Below are 26467 nucleotides of genomic sequence, written 5' to 3'. Positions count from 1 at the left end.
GGCATAGAGGTCATATGGAGAAAGGGAAGGAAACAGAACACCTAGAAAGATGGGAGGAGGACTCAAACAGGGGACCACAAGATTTAGAGAATAAAGTTAGGCAGGATTTGTGGCTATACTTCAAACCTGTTGGACAGGATATAGGAGGTAAAAACGTGAGGGAACTAAACCCACTAAATCGATCACAACTGCTATTCTCCTTATCTAAATGTGTAAGTCTATGGAATATTAGTACTGAGGACCTCAGAGAAGTAGGATTCACTGTAAATTGAAGGGAATTAAGTAACCAAGGTTCTCCTATGCTCTTGGTTAGTAAAGTCAGAATTAATAAAGGCAGAGCAGGAGTTACTTAAGGAATGTATCAGATTAGTACAGCGGACAGAAATGTCAGAGTATAACAAGTACGAGAGGCCATTCCTGATGAATCATGCAGGGTTGGGACTAAGACAGGTTAGGCTGAGTGATCCAGGTTGGGATGCTAAGGAAGATCTTGAAATCATGATACAATGTAAGGAAACAGAGAGAGTTAAGGAGGGTATACTGGTGGGAAATAGACATAGGGACCTCTCGTCCCCGGCATATGAGGAAGTTGTAGGGTTAAGTGACATCGATTAGGAGTTAGGGTTGTCGCATAGCCTGGCTATATTATCCTGGAACATAAATGGGTATAATAGATTATCGAACTTGGAAAGTTTTGAAGAAGTTATTGACAGTAACAAGATCGTGTGTTTGTAGGAAACCTGACTGTGCAACGAATCCCCATTGATTGAAGGGTTTGTCCAACAGGCTGAAGTATCAAGAAAGAAACAATATGGCCGACCCTCGGGTGGGCAAATGATGGTTTCTACAAAAATTGCCAGGAAGGTAATCCCCTTGGAAGTAAAATGCATGTGGGTAATGGGTTGTAGAGTGTTGTTGATGAACTCAGCCCCACAATACAAAGTTATTGTCATTATAAATGTGGATATACAGAAGGGTAAAGAGAATGATTACAAGTCAGAATTGGAAATGTTTAAGGAAGATGTGCTGTCTTTAAATGACAATTACTATAAAGATGTACTTATTCTGCTGGGTGACTAAAATCATAAACTAGATCCTCGGAGGATCGACCCATGGTGTAAGGAGCGGCTGACTTCATACAAGATAAATGATACCATCTTCCAGATGGTGGATATGTCAGTACAAGATATGGCTCTAGGGAAAATTATGGGCTCAATGGGTTTAGTTTGCATACTTGGCAGATTGGAGGCAGATCTACCAGAAAATCGTACTTTTAAGATAATCCAGCAACCCTGTCCAATTGACTATGACTTTCTACATGCTTGGAACTTAGAATTAATTAAGAACTTCCAAGTGGCAAGAGTGAAGGGAAGTGATCATTACCCACTAAAGCTCGAAATATACAGAGCAAGGAAAAATAAGGAGATAAAGCTCTCCAGCTCAATATTGACTACCCAAGGTGTCTCACAACACGTATATCTGAAGAGCATATTGTAAAAATTAGCGGTGGTACAGCAGAACCAAACATTAGGAAACATTCTGTATAATGAGGATAATAACTGGTATGAAAATATAATTATCCAAGTGATTTATTGACTAAGAGTTAAAATAAAATCAAGAAGATCCAGTGAGGGTAGGAAAAACAGAACCCAATTCAAAGTAAATATCTGGTTCGACGAAAAGCAAACATCAGACAAAGAGAAAGAAGACTCAGGGGAAAGTATAATATAGAATCATTCCACAACCTCCAGAAATTAAGGATAAAATATAAAATGATTATCAGAACTAAAAAAAGAATATACAAAGAGAGCTGCTGGGTAAAACTATTGTCTGTAATAGAATCCAAAGACATAAAAGGTTTTTGAAAGCTGGTCCAAGGGAGTTCAGGCAAAACATGAGGGTCCTTGAACTGTGTAGTACCAGAAGATGAGTGGGTAAGGTATTTTGGGGAAATGTATGGGAAATGGCCAGTAAAAGAGAGATTGAAAACTATACTGTGGCCAGGTGTGAGAGAGGAGATCAAGGAATACTGCACACTTAGAAATATTAAGAAAATCATATTTAACCTTACCTAAACTGGAGCAGCAGGACCAGACAACCTCCCGCAGTGATCATAAAAACAGGCAAGAGTGGTAGGCAGAATTTTTTTCAAAAAAGTTCCTTGAAATTCTTAATACTGGTCGTATGCCAGAAAATTGTAAAGGAGCAATTATAAGGCCCATTCACAAACGAGGTGGTATCAAAGCCCCAAAGAACTATAGACTAATTAACCTACTGGATATAGGAGAAAAAGTATTTGCAAAAATAATCCTGGAAAGACTCAAGGACTGGGCTGAAGCAAATCCAGTGGTGCCCCCAGAACAGGGGGGGTTTAAGGAGGGGCACTCTACAGTCGACCACTGCTTTGTGCTATGGTCCATCACATGGAAGTATATCGAGCAGAGGCACAGTTTGTTATGCTGCTTCATAGACTTCCGCGCAGCATTTGATTTGGTGGACCGTGAAACATTGTGGGAGACGTTGCTCGGATATAACATCCCAAGGGATTGGCTAAGGTTAATACAAGCTCTACATAATTATAATTGTGTGCAGATAATTTTGGATATAGAGGGGAACCTATCGCAGAAAATCCCAATTGGAAATGGGTTAAGACAGGGGTGTGTACTGTCCCCCCTACTTTTTTCCCTATTCATAGCAGACTTACCTTCAGTCTGAGGTACTGCAAGAGGGGGCTAGCCCAAAGTTAAACGGAAAACACATCGCTTGTCTATTATATGCAGGCGATCTCATAATATTAGACCAAACAGAGATCGGTCTGCAAAGAAAGATGAATATGTTCAATGAATATTGCATTCTTAAAAAACTAGAGGTAAATATGGATAAGACAAAGGTATTTTAGCTTTGGAAGAAGGAAAATAAGGTTTAACCGGTATTTGGGCTCCACAAAGTTGGAAAAGGTAAACAAATATAGGTACCTGGGGATGTGGTTTGAGAAAAATTTGAATTGGCGTACCCACCTGGATGCATTAAAACTGAGGGCATCAGTCTCGGTCAGTGGTCTAAAAAAATGTAATGGAGTGTATGGTAAAAAGTCTGACAGACCGGTTTTAAAAGCTTATGTAGCCATAGTACCACCACAATTCCTATATGGAGTAGAATTGCTATATTCGAGTAGTAAAAACAGATGGGATGTCAAAGAGGGAAAATGCTTGAAAAATGTATTATCGCTGCCCATGTCCGTAATGATCCAAGCAATAAGATTAGAAACAGGATTGACGTCATGGGATATCTTGGCATGTATGGCGCTATTAGGATTTTGTCAGCGCATGTGCGATGGAGAAGAACGTAAAATCTCACAGGGGTGTTTACTGTAAATGAAGATTGCCGGTAAGTAATAGGGCATTAGCCCCCGACTGCAAATTACAATACGGACTATAAAGGAACATTCTGGGCATATTCTGAAGCCCCTATTGCCACCAAAATGTCACTTTTTTGACGTTCCCGTGGTGATAGGGCCAGTGCCCTATTCACAAGGCAGCGTTAACCCACTTAACGTGGCTTAAAGCCAAGTTAAGTGGCTTAACGCTGCCTTGAGAATAGGGCCCCTTTCATGCTAAACTTAGCGTAAAAAGGGACGTGCAGTGGGTGTTGCAGTGGGCGTACCACCGCAACACCCATTGAATTCGACGCTGCCACCTATTATCAAGGGTGGCGATAATAGGTGACAGCGCCGAACTTAAGACCAGAAAAATCTGGTCTTAAGGTGGCATAACGAGGAGAAATGCTTAATTTCTCCTCGTTTTTGCTATTTCCATGTGTGCTGCCTTGTGCAAAATGTCATAGTTTATTTATGTACAGGAAGGTGTCCCTTCCTGTACATAAACAAACATTTAAAAAAAATGCAGTTTTCTAACTTACATGTGTGCTGCAAGAAGCATGTAAGTTACTAAATGGCATTTTAGGTTTGTGTATGTGCAGGAAGGGACACCTTCCTGTACATAAACAAACCTCCCTGCTTGCAGACACCCTTGCACTCTGGTGCAAGGGTGCCTGCGTTGGCGTTAAGTCGTGTGACTTAGCACCGTCGCAGGGGGAAACGCCAGGCTGCTCCACATTCTTGAGAATAGGGTGCAGCCTGCTGTTTCTGAAGTGGCGGTGAGAGGCGTGAAGCCGAGGAGGCTAACTTCTCTCACCGCCACTTCCTCGAGAATATGACCCTCTGTGTGCAAAGGAGGAAGGATTGTGTTATCGAACCTAATGCTCAAAGATGTCCCTTAAGTTTCCAAGATTTAACAGGCTGCGGTTTCTGACAGTAGAGCTGTGGTTATAGAAGGTCTTACTGGTTCAGACCTATAATACAAGAGCTTTACTTAATGTTAAGGAGATCTTACAGGCCCAAGTGTCAGACTGTAAAGCTATTTATCAGATTACACAGACCTTAAAGGTTCAGCAGAGTTACAGTTAAAGGTATGACATTCTTACTGCTTAGGCTTCAGGCAGCAGTGTTGTAACATCCAATAAAAGAAAGATGACTCCCTAAATGGACACCAGATCACGGAAGGGGCATACCTTTTTTGCAGAACGCTGTCTTGCCCAGCACTCGGTGCAGCAGGGGAACTATCGCTGGCACAAGAGCGGACCCAGCAACCGCAAGGGACCACAACTCCCAGGGGGCCACGCTCGCAACGCGATGAGCCGCGCACTTCCAGCGCGCCACAGGAACAGCGAGAGCAACCCCGCGGTGCGGGACGTGTGCGGATGGTGCCCGGGCCAAGGGCGGGCCCGTCCTTGCCCGTCATCGCCTGGAGGAGGCTGGGCTGGGCCCACCTTCATACTTCTGCATGCCAGTAAGTTAAAGATATGTTAGAGGTACTGTGATTATAAGATCGCCTCTTCAAAATACTGAGAGACAAACGAAAGCTCCTTTGAACCTTCAAAAAGTATAAGGAACATTAATCAAAACGTATTGTCATCAGTTTGTTTTGTACCCTTGGCTCGCTGCATACCCTTGGTGTTATAATGGGGAAGCGGAAGATTATGGAGGGGGCTGGGGGTGGCAATGGTTCTAACATCTGTGTAGGGAAGACAAAAAAGGCCAGAAAGATTCTCAAAAGTGCTGCTGACAACTGTGTCATGAATCGGATAGACACTCTCGTCAGAGAATGTAAGGATCTTCTGACTGAAAAACCCCCTGCTCCCCTCCCAATAGTAGTCAATACAAAAGCTGGTTCGACAACTATTATACCATCAATGTTTAAAAAATCTTCATGCAATTCTGATGAGCAATCAGCTAAGATCTTGGACCACAAACAACTTGTAGCTATAGCCCCGGATCTACAGGCTGATCTCCCAAGTCCAACCACGAGCCAACTAGGCATCCCAATACCCTGCTCAAACAGGTTTGAAATTTTAGCAGATCTTTCCACTACTACACCGGTGGAAATCACGGCTCCCACTTTGCTTCCTCAAATTCATCTGAATGGGAGTTGTTCCTGTAAATGCCCTGATAATAATCTGATTAAAATCGTCCAGTCCCTTAAGGCTGAGGTCGAAACTCTAAAAAACGTGATTGTAGGACTTACCTCCCTAGTTAGGTCTCTCCACCCAGTCTGTCACCCAAACCAGCATCCCACCACCCTACAGTGCCCTCCCATTATAATACCGAGTATTGGCAGAGAGAGAGAAGGGCCAGGAATGGTACAGGTCACCGCGCCTCACTGTGTGTACGACAATAAATATAACGCTTACAAGATACCTCAAGTTCCCTGCATTAATAATCCTTTTGAGAATCATTCTCAAGCTGAAAAATATTCCATGTTCAGGAGTACCATATCACTATCTGATTCTCAATCCCAGACTTATCCAAAATCACGGGTTCCAACGACTTCTCTGCCCCTTTTAACCATAGGGACCAAATGAAAGCAATGCATACTGTCTTCATGGTTAATGTCCCCAAACTTAATTCCACTTATTGTGTTGAGAGCAAAGAATCGCTAGTGAATAAGTCTATCCAATGGCTAAGACATGTTAGAGGTTGCCGCTCTATTATACGGGAGGACATATTAAGAGCAAGTAGGTGTCCATCTGCAAACGGGGTGTTTGACAATATTGAATTAACTCTGTCAAATGTAGATCTGGCGGATAATCTGATTGCGCTGGAGTATGGTACATCTTCTCCTGAGTCGTCCTCAATACAGATTAGGCGCTGTCCACCTATTGCTGAGAAAAGAGCTGTTTGCCAACAGGAATCCTTAGTGCGTGGTCCTCCTTTACCATTGACCCAAATTGATTGACTACCTAACACCCCTGTCCAGATTTTAAGGCAGAATATACATCCTTATCAGGATAAATCTTTTTGGCCTAGCTCCCTTCATTTTTCTTTGTATGATACACTGCATATGGCTATCTCTCGAAGCCATAGCATAGCATCCACTGCTGATCTAGGCAGAAGGGGATGTGAAGGGCCCATTCTTAATTATTTTTACGCTCCAAAGAACCTATCCTCGGATCTCATACCACCAGGGGGATCGACCCCACGTGCTACTTCCTCGATCTCCTTAAACACAGATCAGGCAGGACAGAAAGCCCCAGGCTATGACCAATCAAAAAACAATTCTACGATACCCATAATGGACATAGCTACTGATGTGGTGGCCACTGAATCCGAGTCGTGCAATACTCCCCTTAAGATACACTCTTGGAACGTCGCAGGGCTCAAGAACAAAGTATTACTGCCCCATTGGAGCAGCTTAGTTGACGATCGCCATCTTTGTATCTTTCAGGAAACTTGGAGTCTGATCTCACTCCATAAGTCAGGGTATACCACCTTTTTTACTCCAGCGGTGTATGCTGGCAAGGGGCGTCCATCTGGTGGTCTGATTGTGTGGGTCAGTATTGATCTGGGATGGACAGTAAAACAAAATATAGTCCCTTCCCAAGACATCTTGTGGCTCCCTATAAAAGGGCCAAAGGGAGGGGAAAACCTTGAACTTTTTAATGTTTATGTAAGAGGGACGACTGGGGGCAAGACTTCGCCTACCCTCTCACTCCTTGTGGAAAAACTAAGTACCTGTCACGCATCTGCGAAAATTATGGTAGCAGGAGATCTCAATTGTACTTTCGAACCCTTGGGTTCAGATGATCTCTTGGGGACAGCAGATGAAGATCTCCAATGGGGAATACCTCCCTTAGACTTAGTACCCATTAAGAAGTGGACTTAGGTGGCTATCCAAATCAACGCAATTATTTTAGAATTTGGTTTGAGGTCACTGAATGGTAGAGTCCCATCTGACTCTCTAGGAGCTCATACATACAATAGAGTAGGATTCACTTCACGCATTGATTATATTTTATTAGACATCCGCCTTTGGACTGTATCTATTGATATGGTAATTGGTTCCACAGTGGATAGTGATCATAACTTTATGTCCTGCTGCTTGAAGAATTCCTGGTTACGGCCCTAGCAAGCCTTAAGCACCAATCCTATTCTAGTTACCAAAGATGTTGTCCCCTCCAACTCTGGCAGATTCCTGAAGTGGACGAAGGTTGTAGGGCAAGATTTTAAAATCCAGTATAAATCTTGACGATTAGAACTAAGGAACTGGAGGCAGTTGCCACAAACCCACTAGCAACATCCAAGGCAACTCTTATTTACGATGCAACCATCAGTCAGATGAGCTTGCATTTTCAGACTGGGCTATTCTCTAATCACAAGTATAACAACAAAAAAGGGCTCAACCCCTGGTTCACTAAGGGTTGTAGAATAAAGAGGAAAGCTTTATCTCTTGCCCTTAAAAGGAAAATCCCGTCTAAAATTAGAGAAGCCAGGAAAGAATATAATGCCGCTATCAAAAAAGCAAAACGTGATTGGGAGGAATTGTACTGGCAGGCACTTAAAGATGCCTGCAACCCAAGGGAATCCACAGCCTTTTGGAATTTGATTAAAGCTGCTGATTCCAAAGGTACTGTGCCAATACCCAACCATATCACTAACTTAGAATGGCATGCCCACTTCTCTAAACTATACTCATATCAGGACCCCTTGGACAACCAGCAGTCTCCAGAACATGCCCACTATCCACACTCTGTTGATGAAGCCATATCTTTTAATACCACAGAAATTGTAGATGCAATTGATTGCATCGTCCCTGCCAAAGCAGCAGGACCGGATGGCATTCCGGGGGACCTACTCCGACTAGAACCAGTCAGATTGGCTAACTACATTTTGCTCTTGCTCAACTTAATTGCAAAGGGCGCACCGGTCCCAGACTCCTGGAAAGGAGCCGAAGTAGTTCCTATATATAAAAAAGGGGACAAGGAGGACCCTGCCAACTACAGGCCTATAAGCCTGATAGATGTCATCCAAAAGGTGGTTGGCAGGGTTCTCCTACACAGGATTCAGGATTGGATAGATGATGGTAGCATCATCTCCCAATTTCAAGCGGGGTTCAGAAGGAATACCGGGACTATTGATCAGGTGTTTTGGTTGCTCCTCCTCTACTGGAAAGTGGTAGTGATTGGTAGGGGCAGCTTATATCTTGCCTTTATTGACCTCAAGACCGTGTTTGATTTGGTACCCAGGGGGAACTTGTGGTCAGTTCTGGCAGAAATGGGCACCCCGCCACAAGTTTTAAACTTATTGATCTCCTTACACGAGGATAATTATGCTTGTGTAAGATGGGGCGCCCAGGGCCAAGTTACTGATAGGATCATTGTCAGGGGTGCGTCATGGCTCCCACCCTATTCTCATTGTATGTGAATGGGGTGGTTGATTTTTTGGGGAAAGATTCTGCTGACGCACCCACCTTGGCTGGTGATAAAATCGCGACCCTCCTATTTGTCGATGATACACTGCTCATCTCCAAAACTCCAGCTGGTCTACAGAAGTTACTAGACCGATTCCATCTTTTTTGCACAACTCGTGGCCTTAAGATAAACACTGAAAAAACGAAGTTTATGGCTTTTAATCCTTGTAAACAGTTTAGAACTAGCCTTATTTTAGATGGAACCCAGCTAGAGAGAGTCAAAACCTTCGACTATTTGGAGGTTAGACTCTCCGGCAAGATGAATTGGAGATTCCACTTGGACAAAATGTTATTAATATCAATAACTGAAAACAATTTTTTAAGACAACTTTTGAACTTGCCAAAAAGCACCCCTCTAGTCCCGCTAAGACTCGACTTAAATCTATGCCCAATTGCAGACGCTATTTTTGTTCGTCCACTACTATTTTGGAAGCGTCTCTGGAGCACTCCCGAGCTGGCGTCCTATAAGGAGGAGCTTAAAGTTGTCATGGCTTCAACTGGTTCTGGTAGGATTCCTGGGTTAGCATTCATCAAACAGTCACTTGCGCTGACGGGCTTCGAGGAACTCTGGTTAAATCCCGAAGTTTCCTGCCCAGCTATTTCTAAGAAAACTATGACGAATGCTATAAAGGAAACTAACCTAAGGAATCTTTTTCGCTCAGTAAAAACCTCAAGCTTAACCGACATTTTCTTGGATATTAAGTCCATATATAGCTTTGAGCCTGCGATTGATTCAATCCAACCAACACTAGCAAAGAAGCTTTACCTGCAATTCAGATATGGCACTCTGCCTTTTTTTCACAATATTGGTAGGTGGAAAGGTGGAACAGCACGCCCCTGCCCAGGCTGCCGTTTAGAGGATGAGACCCCTATCCATGTTATCCTATTTTGTCCTGCTTACGCCTATATTAGGAAGAAATGGATTATTCAGTTGTGTAAGAATATGGGCATAAAACAATACTTGTTTTTTTTTAGAATACTAAAAACAGATACTGATCCTGTGATTGTCTTTGCAGTGACTAAATACTTACATTCAATGTGGTTTTTACGAAGGAACTTGATTAACAATGATGTTTTGATTCATGATCAAGTATAATGAACTCCGAGAGAATTGCTATATTTTAACTTTTTAAGAATAATTTTGTTATACCAATTTTAGAATTCTGAAATTATTTATAAATTTTAAAGTAACAATTGTCTAACAACCATGAAATAATCGGTGATTACAGGTATGAAATGGATTGCTTGATTTGTTGTCTTGTATATTTTTATGTGCTTTTATGGTAAATCTAACCGCAATAAAGCTTCAAACTGAACTGAACTGTTATTAAATAACAAGCGAGTGGCAGGAGCTATCAGGAAAGCACAAAGCTTATCATCAAGTAAACCGGTCACTCCTGCCCTGGCAGTTTATGAGAGTAAAGCAGTGAGCTCGGCCCTATATGGTGCCGAGCTCTGGGGCTTTGACAATACAGATGATATCTCCAAGTCTGAACACAAATTCCTTAGAGAGCTAGTCTCACTTCCTGCTAGTACTCCCCTGAGACCAATTTTATATGATATGGGTAGGCGTCCCTTTAGTGACATCGCCAGGTCCCGTCCCTTGTTTTTTTGGGCACGCCTTCGGCGGACACAGGAGCTCCTTGGGTATGCAGTTGCACTTTCAGAGGTACTGACATTGGACATAGGCAACAAAGTTAAATGGCTGGTGAACCTCAAGAAATTACTAACTGATCTAGGGCTGTCCGGGGCATGGGCAAGCCAGATCCCACCCTCAAAAGAGGAGCTCAAATTGCTTTACTGGAACTGGGTAGCAGAACGGGAGTTAAGAACCCTCCATCTGGGAAAACTAACTGAGGAGTACTTTTCACATAAACAATATAGCTGCCTCGAACCATATTTGGATTTTATCCAAGTACCAAGAGACAGAACTTTGTATATTCAATTTAGGTTAGGCTCCTTACCTCTAAACCCGTTCACAGCTAAATGGAATCCATCAAAACCTCCTCTACAATCATGCCCATGCTGCCCTGCCCCGGAGGAAAGTATTGCCCATTTCCTTTCTGCTTGCCCTGCATACAAATTGGCAAGGGCCAGATGGTTAAAACCAGCCTGTAGAAACCTTGGAACAATAAAACATTTAGTCACTCTTCGAATCTTAAGAACAGATGGCACCCCATCGCTGGTTTGCGGGGTGGCCAAGTTCTTAGGCCGTGCATGGAACAAGCGTCAAAAAATACTAAAAGAAAGCTCTGTGAAGTGAAACTGTCTTATTCTTTCTTTCTTTTTAATCTTTCTTTTGATCAATAAGATCATAAAAGATATGCAAACAGTAAGATTATTAAAAGCCATGAAACATGAATTGCAGTGCATTACATTGGCAATTTGTCTATTAAAATCAAGTAAAAGTACAATTCAATAAAAAATCATCAGTACAGTAAATTGTAAAACTTTAAGGCAGAACTGCGACCTAGTTCATATAACGGGTACGAGTGTGCCACATCGCTGTTAAAAATGTGGCTACCGCAAGCACAGTTGAAGGTAATACATCGGTTTTTAGTACTCTATAAGCTGTGTAACACTGTCTGAACCCTAGGTTTTTAAGCAAGGGAATGAGCCAATATTTTCTGGGTTTACTATAAGCAGTAAAAAAAAATATCACATGCATTTCGTTTTCCAGGCGATCTAAACATACAGGGCATTGCTCGGTGGACGGGGGCTGAGACCAAGTACTGGTGAATGACCTGAGGGGGAGAGTGACAAATCTCCAGTTAGAATAGTTTTCTGGTCATAACAGGGCTGATTCGGTCCAGCACAAGTTCCAGGTGATATGAATCTTTAAATTGGATAAAAGAATTGGTTAAGGAACCCAACCTTGTGCTTCCTAATAGGGAGGTTAGTTTAAAATCATAATATTCTTTTGATAAAACTTTACGTGGTACATTTCTGCAAGAATTTACAGGATCTAACCATAATTCCGGCCTTCCTAAGCTCTCGCACATTCGTTTGATATATTTTAGCCAGGGGATGTTTGTTATCTTTGGTAAGAGTAAGATCTCCTGTAACTCCATCCTGTAGCTCAAGAGCTCCGGTGTGCTCCAAATTCGACGTCAGAAATGTAGTGGCTTTAAACCCAGTTCTTCTTCAATTGATCTGAGACCAGGTCTAGTCTCAGAGGGAGAAACGGGGTAGTTGGAGGTAGAGCCACCAACTGTCTAATGAATTTGTTTTCAGTGGTGTTAAGGTTTTAAGCCGGTAAATGTCCCCACATTTCCCCCCCATAGGTAACTGCACCCCTGGCCTGCATGCTGTAAATTTGAAGAAGTGGGCCAATGGGTTTGTAGGTCGACCTGTTTGGTAACCTGCAAATACCCCCCGTTAGCTGTGCCAGTTTAATATTGGCCTTTGTCCGATGTGTATCCCAGGTCATGTTTTGGTTAATAGTCACCCCTAGGTACTCAAATGTAAAAACCCTCTCTAGTCTCAGTGTGCCTATAGTGGGGTTGGGACGTATTGATGGCGGGGGGTTAAGAATCATGTATTTTGTTTTCGAAGCATTGATCTCCAGCCCCCGCTCTGCACAGAATAACGAGAAACCATCCAGAACGCGTTGTATTCCCATTGGGGATTTTGACAGCAGCAGGGTGTCGTCCGCAAACATGATGGCAGGCACCCTGCTGCCGCCGAGCTTTGGAGCATCAATGTCCCCCATTTTAGCCAAGTGGGCGATTACCCCGTTGACAAAGAGGCAGAAGAGGGTAGGTGCAAGCACACAACCCTGCCTCACCCCCCTGTCAACGGGGAATCTTTCTGAGAGGGTCCCATTCCTGCCACACCTAACCCTCGCAAAGTTATTTTGATGTAACCTTATCAGGATATTCAAAATCTCTGCAGGGGTACCCAGGTCCGCCAACACTGACCATAATCTGGCTCTTGGTACCAGATCGAAGGCGGCACGCAAGTCTACAAAGACCGTGTATAAGCTTCCGCCCTCGATTATTGCAGTTTTCCAGAACAAGAGGTTCAAACGGAAGATCTGGTCCGTTGTTGAAACTCTCCTCCTGAATCCCGCCTGGAAGGGGCTCAGAATGGAGGATTCTTCCATCCAGGTTTGGAGGCGGTCTAATATCAGCCTCCCAAATAGTTTCTGTGGAACATCAATGAGGCTGATGGGCCTGTAGTTGGCTGGGAGCAGAGGCGATCCCTTCTTGTATATGGGGACAATCTCTGCGCCCAGCCAAGTACAAGGCACCTCCATGCCCCTCAAGACTGCGTTAAAAATCACCAGCAAATATGGGGCCCACACATCAGGCTCTTGGTTAAATAGGTCTCCTGGAAGCCCATCCAAGCCAGGCGCTTTACCTGTTGCCAGCCCGTGAATCGAGGCACGTACCTCCCCCTCCGTGAAGGGGTCCCCCTCGTGTTGCCTGTGTATTTTGGGCGATGCTTGTGATGGGACTCTATCTAGGTCCTTATAAAGGGACTGGAAGTGATCCTGCCAGATTTTGGCTGAAATATTGGGCTCAATAGCCGAAGCGAGCTCCTCGGACCCTGTGTTTACTACTCTCCAGAATTTACGAGAGTCCCTGACAGCTAAGCTGGTGGTGAGATTCTCCCATTTTTCATAGTCCCAATCAATCTTAGCATGGGTAATAAACTTCTTGTGTTCCCTTCTACAAGCCTGTATCACCAATCTATTTTTACCCTCCTTTATCGATGTCAGCAGGTCTGATTTAGCCTTTCGGCATGCAGCGTTATACCAGCTGGGGCATTTCACCCTACTGGCTCCTATCTTTCCTATGGAAAAGAGAACGTCGGCCGTGGACTTAATAAGGTCCTCATGTACCGACCCCAGTTGTTCATGAATTCCGTGGGTGCTAGATTGGTCCAGTAGTGCGCTCACCTTCTCTAGTGAGGGAACAACCCGAGCGTACAACTCTGAGAGTTTTCCTGGATTGGCAGCTAGTTTTTCCCACCTTACTCTCCGTCTATTGTTTGCAAGAACCATCCCTGTGGCGGACCCATCATCTCCAGCCCCATTTACAACTATACCCGGGAGGAGATATTCTAATTCAAGTGCATTGTGGTCGCTCTCCTCTCTGGGAATCACCCTGAAGTCTATGACACGGGACCACGAAGACAATTGGACCAGGATATAATCCAATCTAGACTCCCGTCCCGCTTTATTGAATGTACAGATAGCGGGGATATCGGACTTCTTACATCCATTGCATGCCCTGAGACCGGGTTTGAGGGTCAATGCAGTGATCTGTACAGCCAAAGGTGTCCAGGCTCTAGGCGCAGGGGCCATCGTAGGCAGTACTAACCATAGAGCTTCCTCCTCCAGTACTGACCCCTTCAATAGTCCCGTGAGAGGTTCAAAATGGGAATTCAGGTCACCTCCTACAACATAGGGTATGCCCTGTGGAATTTCGCTGAGGAAGGTGGAAAGATCATCGATGGTAGTTGATTCCCGGGTTATGTTTACCGGCCTGGAATAGACATTTACCACAGCCAGTTTTTTGGCATTCGGCCACTCCAGCACGACACACTGGATATCCCCTGAAGCACTTGGCAGGGGTGTAGCCTCACAGCCCAGATGGGTAGCCACCCAGGTTGCTAACCCTCGAGATAGGCGACCCATTTCCCCCCCATCTAGCAGGAATGGAAAACACTGCGAAACCCGGGCGAGAGTACTCCTCTCTCACCCAGGTTTCTTGGAACAACCAAACATCTTTGGAGTCTGTAAATGAACTCCAATGCTCGCAGTCCATCTTGTTTCCCAAGCCCGCCAAGTTCCAGGATAATATCTTTAGTGGGGGTGATCTAAGATGGAAAATGGGAGTTGGAGTGGTTTCAGTATCGGCTGCAGTGACCAATGTTGGTTCATTTTGGTCTGTTTTCCCTAGATTGGCTGGGGAATGCGGAGTGTACATTAGAGAGATCTCATTAGTAAGTACACTAACCGCTGTGGTTATATTTTGGTGTGTTTTACCACTTGAGCCGCCTTTGTTAGATTGATGTTCCTTATTGTGGTATTGGTCGACACTGGGCTCAATCCTTGGGGGTTGGTTGGTGCAGTTGCTAGGGGACGTGATCTTTCCCACCTGAACAACCCCATGTCGGTTGTGGAGCCCCCCCGCCTAGTGGGACAGTGTCAGTCAACCATGTCCAGGCAACTAAACCTGTTAAAAGTTGTAGGATAGGTAGGCTGCGGGTCTCTATAATAGAAGGAGTCCCCTTTCTCCCTTCCCCGCCAACCTCCTCTTCTCATGGGAATTGAATCCCAGCCCACCTCTTCTCGTACATGGGTCATGGGTGGGTAGAAAAAGGATAGTGCTAGGGATTGGATAGATGTCTCCTGGTCGCGATGTGGCCATCCGCATATGTGGGAAACAGTTCTAGGTTCCCTAAAATTGACCAGGACACAATCCCCTTTGACTGATTTGTTTGTGTGACCCACCCATGGGACTCTTCTTACCATAAGCACCTCACTCCCTGTGCCCCCTGGGAGAGGTCTATGTAGGGTAAGCCAATTCACCACCTTATTCTTTAGGGAAGCTGCAGATTCATTAGTACCTTGTATTAGCTCCGGGACACCGGCTAAGATGACTATATATGGGCTCGCCTCCGGGGGGAGATTCATTGGGCTAAGCTTCTTTAAATTGGCGGGGACTCCCTGGGTGAGTGTAGTCTCGGTCACGGGGTAAGTCAGAGTGGTGGTACCTGCGCCTGCAGAGGACTGGGGAATTACGGAATTGGTGGAAGGTGGCTTTGTTTGTAAGATGCTAGGGGCTGGATTGACATCCTTCGACAGAAGGGCTGGGATGCCCATCTTAATCTTGGGATCATCCCTGCCCCTGTCTGCCCTATTAGCAGCTTTAAAGCAATCAACTAGTCCTAATATAGATTTTTCTATGGACAGGAGCCTGGCTTCAATCTTAGTCAAGCGTACTTCTGGAGGACTGAGGAGTGACTTGAGAAGAGTGCCAGTATTATCTATGGTACAGTCAGCATTTGTAATTAGCCTGGGACTAGGATTCAACTGCTCTGGTTTTATTGTTGGTAGGTTCACTGGAGATATGGGAGTGGTTAAGTCGGATGGAATATGTGCAGATTTACCTTTACCCGGGGTGCTACCCCTCACAGTGGCCTTAGATTTTGCAAGTTTTGCAACCTTTGCCTTACGGCACCCTAGATTTTGAGTGCCTCTTTTCCTTTTGGGTATAGCACCAGTCCTATCATCATGCTTGAAAGAGATGTCTCTAGCATTTATGGTATCAGTGTCGGTAACGACTGGGGCTGTAATGGGTTGTATCATATTCTGATTTGGGGATGCCTGGTAAGGCAGAACAGGGCTTCTAGCTTCCATAACCATATTATTTAGCATGAGGTTAGCTGTGTCTTGCAGAATATCCGGCCCATTGTCCCCGTTTTCCCCTTGGTCAGACTCTAGTCGTTGAAGTTGTTGAAGTCTTCTTTCTGGGGTTCTAGCTTGCGATATAGTGCCCATTGAAGATCTTCTTACCCATTCTATTTCCTGTGATATACGCCTTTCCAGGACAGTGATTTCATCAATCAGGAGCGCCCCGGCTTTGACGAAATAAGTATCAAGAGTGCCATTTGCATGTCCACCGGCCAGCGTACTTTTGCTCCTTGTTTCTCTTGTTGCCATGATTCAAGTTCTTGTCCTAGCTGCTAGATAGCAGATGGCAGGCGTGAGCAAAGGAATCAAGGGGAGAGGCCCGGTCCCGGCCTCTGCCGTTATTGCGAGCCGCGGGTATGGGCGCAGTTGAATAGGTAATAATGGGGGCCGGAAGAGACTCCAGCCGCGCGTAGTTGCAAGCGCTAGGGATGCTGGGTCTTGCAGTCCCGGCCCCTACAGGATACTGTGGTTGTTCCCCCGGACTACTCAGGGCTCTGTCCTCAGTTCCTTCATTAGCAGCCCAGTGGTTGGATTCGCCAAAGTAGAGCTGTTTGAGCTGTTTGGGCTTTTTGCGAGTGGCTCCCTTAGTTTTTTGCTCCGGTGTTCCTCTTTCCACTCACTTAAGTCACTCCGCGGGCTCTGGGCACCACAGCCTGAAAAGCAGATCCAAAGGACGCTTCACCCCCTCGTGGAAATACAGTAATGCAGCCGTGCTCCCCAGCAGACCCCCGGGTCAACCGGTGTCTTGTTGTGGACTCAGGGCCTCTTGGGACCTCTCGGGGCCTCTCGGGGGCCTCTGTCTCCCCTCAGTCGCAGATCTCGAAGTAGTAATATACCAGGAATCCTAGATCCCTTGACCCCCTACGGTCTCCTGAGGCCAATTAATTAACCAAGTTTGACACTTTTTTTTTTTTTTTGTCAGTTGATTTTGGTTGTACTGAGCACTGGGAGCGTGAAATTAGGTAAAAACCACTACAATTTCCAGCTTTAAGCAATCCTGGCATCCGCTAGATAATTACTCCTTGGTGTCTTTGTTCTTTCTGTCCTTCTTTTTAAAAAAATATTTCCGCCTTTTTTTTATTTTGTATTCCTCTCTTTGTTAAAACCAGCACTCTTAGTTATAGACTGTTAGCTCAGCACAACACAGCACTACCACCTTGGCTGCTCCGAGTTTGGTTTATTTGGTTTCTTAATCACTTTGTATCTGTTGGCTGGGCAGTATCCACAAACGGCGTCTGCACTTTTGCCGTGCAGTCCAATGTATATAACATTTGCACTGGCTCGTGAGCCTCGTTACTTACAGCCCAGCCCAGCCCCTAGACGTTCACAGATTCACAGATTCTTACCGCCAAAGTGCCTTTATTTGTTCAGCTGACCTTGGCCATCGGCGTTTTTTGCTGTTATTATCTCCCCCGTGTGCAACGCATTGACGAAGTTGTTTCAAGCAGCGGGCAACGTCCTCCGTATTCTCTCGGAGCTTCAACGCTTCAACTCTACAGTGCTTCAGTACACGGCTTCAGTACACGGCATTCACCGCGTTCCTCGTCCTCGCGATCTGGACTCAGCTGAACGGCTTCCACCAGAGGGGGCGGGGCGGCGATCACCTGCGGCACATATCATTCAGCAGGGCTCTGCCGTCAAGGTCCACCGTCATTCAGTCCGGTCCCTATTTGCTAAATTAGAATTACTAGGACGTCCTGCTCTACTATTTTGTGATATAATGCTTCTAGACGGAACAACTTATTTAATAATTTTAAATTCACAACCAATTTCTCTTCTTTTATATAATTGCTGTGTTCCGTATGCACAGAGGCAGAATGCTTTTTTGAAATCATATTTAACGAATAAACCAATTTTTAAACTTTTAACTTTTTAAATTTAATACTAATGGCAACAAGAAGAAGAAAGATTTACTCATATCTAGAAGCACTGTTACATGATATGCCAGAAGAGTGTATGTAGTTTTTTCATGTATTGCCCATTAGGATATACAATAGCACAATGCACTTTACGTTTCTACATGATGCAGGTTTCTTTGCCCATTATGTCCTGTGTATTATACCGGGATATTTAATAATACCTTGCACTATTTGTATTTATTTGTTATAGATTATGTAGTTACTTTATGTATTGTTTATTGGGACATATGATAGCACAATGCACTTTCTGTACCTATGTGATACAGGCCATTCTGATTATTCTGTACTGTACCCTATACCGGAATATGCACTAGCACTTTTTGTATACAAAATACATAGGTCATTTTGCTCATTTGCACTATATATCATGTAAACATGTACTGTACCTTGATGTATTTATTGAGTAAGGACTTTTGCTGTCTTAAATTTAACTGTATATTTTCTTTTTCTTTTTTAAATTGTGATGGTTGTCTTTTATTAGAATGCTTTTAAGGTGGTATATTTTGCACCGAATAAAGCTTGTTTTGACTTTGACTTTGACTCCCTAAATGCTGTGCCAGACGTAAGTTTATTCCAGTAATCAAGTAATTAGGTACAGTATATATGAAGGGTAGTGATCCAGGTTCTAGTAAAGGTTAAGGTAAAAGCCCCACCGGGAGCAGCTGCCCTGCTGCTCAGCCTCCAAGGTAACTGACAGTACACTCAAACATACATTGAAAGAACTTAGGATGACATCATAGAGACAGGCTGAACAGCGGAGTACAAGACACTAAGAAAGGACAAGGAAGGAGGAAGAGCAGTATGCAACACACCTTCCCCCTTTAACCGAAGAGAGGAAGACATTAAAATAGAAAGCAGATGAAAGAAAGAACATAAAACGCACAAAAATAAACACCCTCTTCACAATGGTGGAGAGAAAAGATAAACACCAAAGGGCGAGGGTACCAAGGTTGTATCAACACCATGAGCTAACAAAAGAATGCAAGCATGACTGAACGTGGTAAAGTCTACAAGGTGACAATTCCACAAAATCGAATGACTAAAAGTGGTTATGGTACACCACTTGACAAATCGACATTAGAATGAAAATGGGAGGAAAACACATTCTTCACCGGAACTGAACACCTCAATAGATATTGAACAATAAAGTTTCAGTACTGTCAATCATAAATATAATTTAAACACCTCTAACAATATAGAACACCGAAGTGGTTCAGCATACATAAGCACCAACAGAATTGAGCCCCAGACTCATCACCAGTAAATATAAATAGAACTGAGTATCTCAATAAGAATAGAACACCTCTAGCGAAGTAGAGCCTCTAAGTGGTTCACAACAAATAATCACCATTAAAACTGAGCACATCTGCGGCTCCTCGCCAAAAAAACTGAGCACCTCTACTGCTCTTCACCAATAAAACTGAACACCTCCACTGCTCATCACCAATAAGCAATACACTAACTGAGCACCTCAACAAAAGTCGAGCAAACAAATGGCTCAGTAACAATAAGAAATAAAACTGAGCACACCTATGGCTCATCACAAACACTGAGCACCCTGTGTCCCATCACTAGTAACCATAACCAACTGAGCACCTCAACAAAAGTTGAGCAAATAAATCGCTCCAGCAAGCACAACAGAATTGAACACTTCTACAAATCATGGCAAGAATAAATATAAATGAGTACCTCAATAAAACTGAACATGAAAGTGACTCCGCACAAGTACGCATTAACAGAATCAAATACCTCAAAAACACATCACCAGAAAATACAAATGGTAACGAACTCCTCAAATAAATTGAGCATCAAATGGTTCATTTCAGTACAAGTAAACATAGAAAGAATCGAGCGTCACAATTGCTCATTACCTGTAACAATAAATGGCATAAACGCCTTAAACAAATTGAGCCTTAAAGAGGTCCAGGACAAATAAACTAAACAACTGCAAAACAAATGGGATAGAGCACCTCAATATATATATTGAGCACAAAAATGGCTCCCACAAAAAGGTTAGAATTCCCAGCTCTGAGCCCTCAATATATATATTGAGCACAAAAATGGCTCCCACAAAAAGGTTAGAATTCCCAGCTCTGTGCCATCGTGAGCTTCAAAGGAAGTATTGTAAACTGACATGTACGAAATGGCCTGCATAACGTATTAAAATGCAAGGTGGAGGTGACAAAATTATAAACATAACAAATTAAAATAATAAATGTAGTCACCGTTGTCTGATTTTCAGAGACAGCTCCCTCCCTGTCTTGTAGAATAAAGGATGAAAGAAAACGCCGGTAATCTATTCGTTATACAGGCAGTCATCAAGTCCAACACGGCGTTGCAGAAAATTCCAGTTCCCAGATGACTCGAATCCAATGACGTTCCAATGGAAGTTCATGTAAAGACTGAAGATGGTAAAAGTCCTAAAACAGAGTACCTCAACTTGAAATGACTGCAATATCCTTCAAGAAGGAGGTTAACAGGAAATGTGGTTGGCGGAGTGGAAGGTGTGTCTCAAAAGGGAGGGACGTGCCAATCACAAAATGGCTGCACGTTTTAGACGTCTGGCTGGATGGCTCATGGCACGTCTGTGTAAGCAGCGTATAGAAGCAGGCATCCAGAGCGGCATTCGGGACGTGAGAGGACTGAAAGACAACAATGCCGGTAGAAATGTACGCCCTGTGGGGGGCTCGTGCCAGCATTTAAAAAATACTGTTGAACTGTCACTGATGTCGCAGCAATAATATATGGCCAACACAGTGAAAGTAGAAAATATGCTGCAAAACATGCAAACTTCATTAGCAGGAGGCATTTTTATGAGAATAAGTAGGCTCCCCTCAGCTTCCCTCCCAAAACCGAATTCCCAACAGTTTACAGTCCCACAGGTCTAATGGCAGCAGCTTCCAAACAGATTAACAACCTCACTTTCAGTCATTTAAAAGAAACTGGTACGAGGCAATTCCCTGATGGCAGCACCTTCCTCCCGCTTCGTATCTGGGGGCATCTGGACGCTTGAAGCAGTTACCTGCATCGGATGTGCTTGGAAGGCTGAGGGGGCGCCTTGGTGTTGTCACAGCACGAGGAGGTCGTAGCACGGGACTCCAGAGCCCAGGAGTCCGTGCGAGGTACCAGCTGTGTTCCCGCCCACTACCTCGTTATTACAGCTCGCGGAACCCGCTGGCGCAGGTCCCGCTTCGTATCTAGGGGCATCTGGACGCTTGAAGCAGTTACCTGCATCGGATGTGCTTGGAAGGCTGAGGGGGCACCTTGGTGTTGTCACAGCGCGAGGAGGTCGTAGCACGGGACTCCAGAGCCCAGAAGTCCGTGCGAGGTACCAGCTGTGTTCCCGCCCGCCCACCCGCCCACTACCTCATTATTACAGCTCGTGGAACCCGCTGGCGCGGGTCCCGCTTCGTATCTGGGGGCATCTGGACGCTTGAAGCAGTTACCTGCATCGGATGTGCTTGGAAGGCTGAGGGGGCGCCTTGGTGTTGTCACAGCGCGAGGAGGTCATAGCACGGGACCCCAGAGCCCAGGAGTCCGTGCGAGGTACCAGCTGTGTTCCCGCCCGCCCATCCGCCTATTGGTCTTCGCCCCTATTTCATCTCGTGTCTGCCGCTACGCGGGACGCGCCGGACGAAGCCCAGACAAAGGGCGGGCCGTCTGTTGCCGTCCGGGGCCAGAGGAGGCCGGGTCGGGCCGCCCCCCGTTGCTGTGATACTCACATCACGTGAAAGAGAGGTACGTTATACCCCTGAAACTAAGCCCACTGCCACCTCACGGGCACACACGGACTGGCTGAGACCAACGTTTGGAAAAGATACATTCCCTGCTAACATAACCCGAGTCGTACTGTGTAATCTGCTTATTCCGTTTTGTACCCAATCTTACGCCTCAAAAATGGAAACACGTAAAAGCACAGTGGGCACATTAGATGCTTATTTATTAAGAGCAGAATCCCTAATTAATCAGGAATTACAAACCACCGAAAGGAGGCTTTCACTAGAACCTTCCACAAGATTAACCAGAATTTCCAATGTTTCAAATCCATCCCCACTGACTAAATCACTCACCCTGATATCTGTCCCGGATCCCTTGGCCCATTCCCCTTCAAATTCATCGGGGTGTAAAGGAACACCACAAAAACCCACCCTTCAACAACCGAAAGGACCTCTAACTCGAGGGAAAGCCAAAATTAAATCGAATACTGGAAGGGGGGTACACAGAAAAGGCCAAGCTCCCAAAGCGGGGAAGACTTTAATTCACTCAGTCACTTGTGACATAGGCACACAGACCGAGGACAACAACCAAGCCCCTTCCGTCCAATTAGACACCCTTGGTGAAATGATTGAGTTGACAGCTCAAAATAGCGTAAAGGCAATTCAATTAGCAGTAACTCAAGACATAGAAGAGAAATTGGGTGAAATGATTTCCATACTCTCTGCTGTTTTCGAAGACAAATTCGTCCAACTCAAAAATACGTTACTGGATGCCATAATACGACTAAATTCTCCCAGAATACAGTCCGTAAATAGTCAACCCACCCCTCAAGAGGAACAGAATATACCTTCCATAATAGAACACTCCAACAATTCCACTGCAAACACCCGTATTACCCCCTCTATAACCACATCGTTAAATAACAAGGGTACAAAGGGCGTGATTAGACCAAACATAACAGCGGAACTACCCGCAAGAGCCCCAGTAAGTTCAAACCACAAAAAAACGGCTGTTCCCATAACCTCACCAACTCCTAATAAAGATCGTTTAAACTTACCACCGGCCGCTCGTCCATACGTCCTAGTCGTAACAGGCGTTCCGCCCTTTCAAAAAGACTCAACAGAAACATGGGTTTCACTTAGGAATAAGGTTACTAATTGGCTTAACACAAACACCTATTTTCACCCTAACCACATAAACCAGATCCTGATGGTCAGAAGAGTGGGTTGGATCGGGGACTCCTACAAAAAATGCCCTGGAGACTGTATAATCATAAATTTTAAATCTCCAGGTCTAGTGTGTTCCCTCCTCAGGATCAACAGGGGAATAACACATGGAACCACGAACATCAACTTGGTGTCACTCGATTTTTTCTACCTTACTGAGCAAATAAATGACCACAGTAGGAACGAGTGTATTCTTACACAAAATAGATTTGAACAACTTGCCTCATTAGAAGAGGTGGACTGACAATCAACACCTCCCGATAATCTTGCTCCCTTAAGTGTCACCCTGACCCTGTCCACACCAAATGGACACTCTAATTTCAATTATGATAACGACAAGAACACGCCCCTTTCTTTTCTCACCTCCCCTGCGCTCATAGACCAATCAGGGAATTTTCCTAATTCTAAATTTATTAGTGCCTCCGAAAACATATCCCCCTTGACAGATAGACCTTGCAGGGAGGGTGACATCAGTCCATTCGTGGACCCTCTCAAGGTTAATTTAAACATTCCCAGGACTCCTACCAACCGTAAGAAAAGTCTTTCAAAGAACTCAGACTTAAACATAACATTCTGGAACATATCAGGCCTTCGACTAAAGACCCACAATGAAGAATGGTTAAATTTCATCAAAGAAAGTGAAATTATCGCTTTCCAGGAGACATGGGCAACCACCCCCACTCACATAAACGGCTTTAAGACTTTCTTTAGCCCAGCATTACCTTCAACATCAGGCAGAGCAAAGGGCGGATTAGCCATTTATGTCTCAAATCTAATTCCAACCTTGGAAGCTCACCCTCTTAAAAATGAGTTACAATATCAGATAATACGTGCAACCGTAAGTAGAATGCCACCAATTCTAATAGTCAATATCTATAACAACCTTACAGATCCTAGTTTTATGGAGGTCATAAAAGAAATCCGCGACTCTCTACAAAAACAAATTATTCTCAGCAAAGGGAAAGAACCAATAATAATTTGGGGGGGGGATTTTAACCTGACACTATGCAAGAGCAGCCTAAATGGCAATTGTGGCTATATCGACCACTTAAATAATAACATCTCTCATTTTTCGCATTCTCATAAGGGGTCCTTTCTGAACGAGACCATGACCCTCCTTCAATTAGCCTTTGCAAACGAACTTACTGTTCCTCCAACCTCCTTTGCTCCAACTTTTAACGGTAGAGGACTATCTTCTTGTATTGATTTTATCCTGGCAGGAAATATTTCCCCAAACTTGACTACTGCTGTCATTACTCACGACTGTGTATTCAGCGATCATTTCCCACTGTCCATTATCATTCAAACTACTGCCCCACAAAAAAAGGCCCAAACAATATACCACGATGATAACATCTCAATGTCCCGTTCAAATGGTTACGCACTCAAATGGTCAAATACGGATCCTACTGCCATTTTAGAAACCATAATTAACACGGCCCGCTCAGCCTTTGTAGTTTGCCTAACGGAGTCGTCATCTCCCGGTGAGATTGTGGCCAATTATGAGAAAATAATTTTAGAAGTAAAGAACGCTTTGACAGTGCCCCCCAAAGGGAAAAAAATCTTAAGGACAAACCTAAGTTTCGGTGGTTCAACCTAGCATGTTCCAGAGCTTATAAAACCCTTAAAAAAACTTTAAAAAAATCCCCAAAAAATGTCTTTGAGGTTTCTCAAGCCAGGAAAACATATAACAAAGTAATTGCATCCAGGAAAAAAGAATTAAAAGAGGCGCACTGGATTGCCTTACACGATAGCTGCTACAATAAAGATTCGGTCACCTTTTGGGAGATTGTTAACTCCCCCTTTCTGGCGGGCCCAAAAGATAGTGGCACACTCGAAACGACCATCTCTGAACAAGAGTGGGTCACCCACTTCTCAAAAAAAAATTCTATCCCAGCAGGGAAAAATCGACAGACTGACAGCCCCCAAACGGACCGAACCAACCCATTAGTCATGGACTTCAACCTCGCTGAGGTGAAGATGGCCCTGAACGTAAGCAGATCAGGAAAGGCCCCGGGACCGGATGCTGTTCCTATGGATCTTTACAAATCGAACATCGATCTCTGGGCTCCCCTGCTACTTAATGTTTTAGAGGCATTGGGACAGGTAGGATTACCAACTTCCTGGTCAGATTCGATCCTAGTTCCCATTTTTAAAAAGGGAAATAGGAACAGCCCTGCGTGCTACCGACCCATATTCCTACTGGATTCTTTAGGCAAAACAGTAGGTAGAATCCTTTTAGCACGCTTACAAAATTGGGAAGAGGCAAACAATATTTTATCTGACCTACAGTTCGGTTTCAGGGAAGGAAGAGGCACTATAGAACAGGTCTTGAACCTCACACTCTTGAGAGGGAAGTACGCCTATGCAAAGGGTGGCAGCCTCTGCATGGCATACGTCGACCTATCCGCAGCTTTCGACTGCGTAGCCCACAATAAGCTTTGGACCATAATGACACAAATGGGAATCGACACTAACCTGGTGAATTACATTAGGGAAATTTACTCTAATACGACCACTAGAGTAAGATATGGCTTGGGGGGCAGTTAACGTCATCTTTTGGAATTGAGCGGGGAGTCAGGCAAGGCTGTGTCCTGGCTCCCCTTCTTTTCAATCTCTACACCAATGGCCTAGAAGCAGCCTTGCTACAGGGTAGCCAGGACCAACCATATGTTCAATCACGCCCGATCCCCGCCCTTCTCTACGCGAACGACGCAGTCATAGTCGCCCGTGCCCACCTGGAGCTACAACGGGCTCTGGACAGATACAATAACTTTATGAATCAATTGGATTTACACATCAATGCCAAAAAAACCTTTATAATGGCATCAGGTAAACAATTCCGAAAAACGAAAAACATCTACCTAAATGACACCAAAATAGAATATACTACTACTTACCCTTATCTGGGAGTTGTAATAGATAACAAAGGCACTTGGAAAAGTGCAACAGAAAACAGAAAACTACAATTTCTAAAAGCAACAACGGCCCTGAGAGCGTTTGCCCGTAGATTGGGCAAAAGAGCCTCTAAAGAAATGCTTGATATTTATAACTCAAAATGCCTCAGCACGGCAATTTACGGGGCTGGGATTTGGGGTAACGTACAAGTTGATTCAATTCAAAAGATAGAGAACTCCTTTCTGAAATTTCTGTTGGCAGTCCCGTCATCCACTCCGACTTTTAATACCCATAGTGAATTGGGCCTCCCATATATCACAGACGTGATACGAATGCAGCCAATTCTTTTATGGCATCGCGTCTGGTCCACACCAGAATTAAAATTCACACAGGCACTCATCTTTGACTGCTTGACACTGGAGTACTGGTCACACATCACCTGGCTATCCTATGTTAAAAATTTCCTATCTGATTTAG

Source organism: Triturus cristatus, chromosome 7, assembly GCF_964204655.1.
Source record: "Triturus cristatus chromosome 7, aTriCri1.1, whole genome shotgun sequence".
Classification (NCBI taxonomy): Eukaryota; Metazoa; Chordata; class Amphibia; order Caudata; family Salamandridae; genus Triturus; species Triturus cristatus.
Note: the sequence above shows the minus strand (reverse complement) of the source record.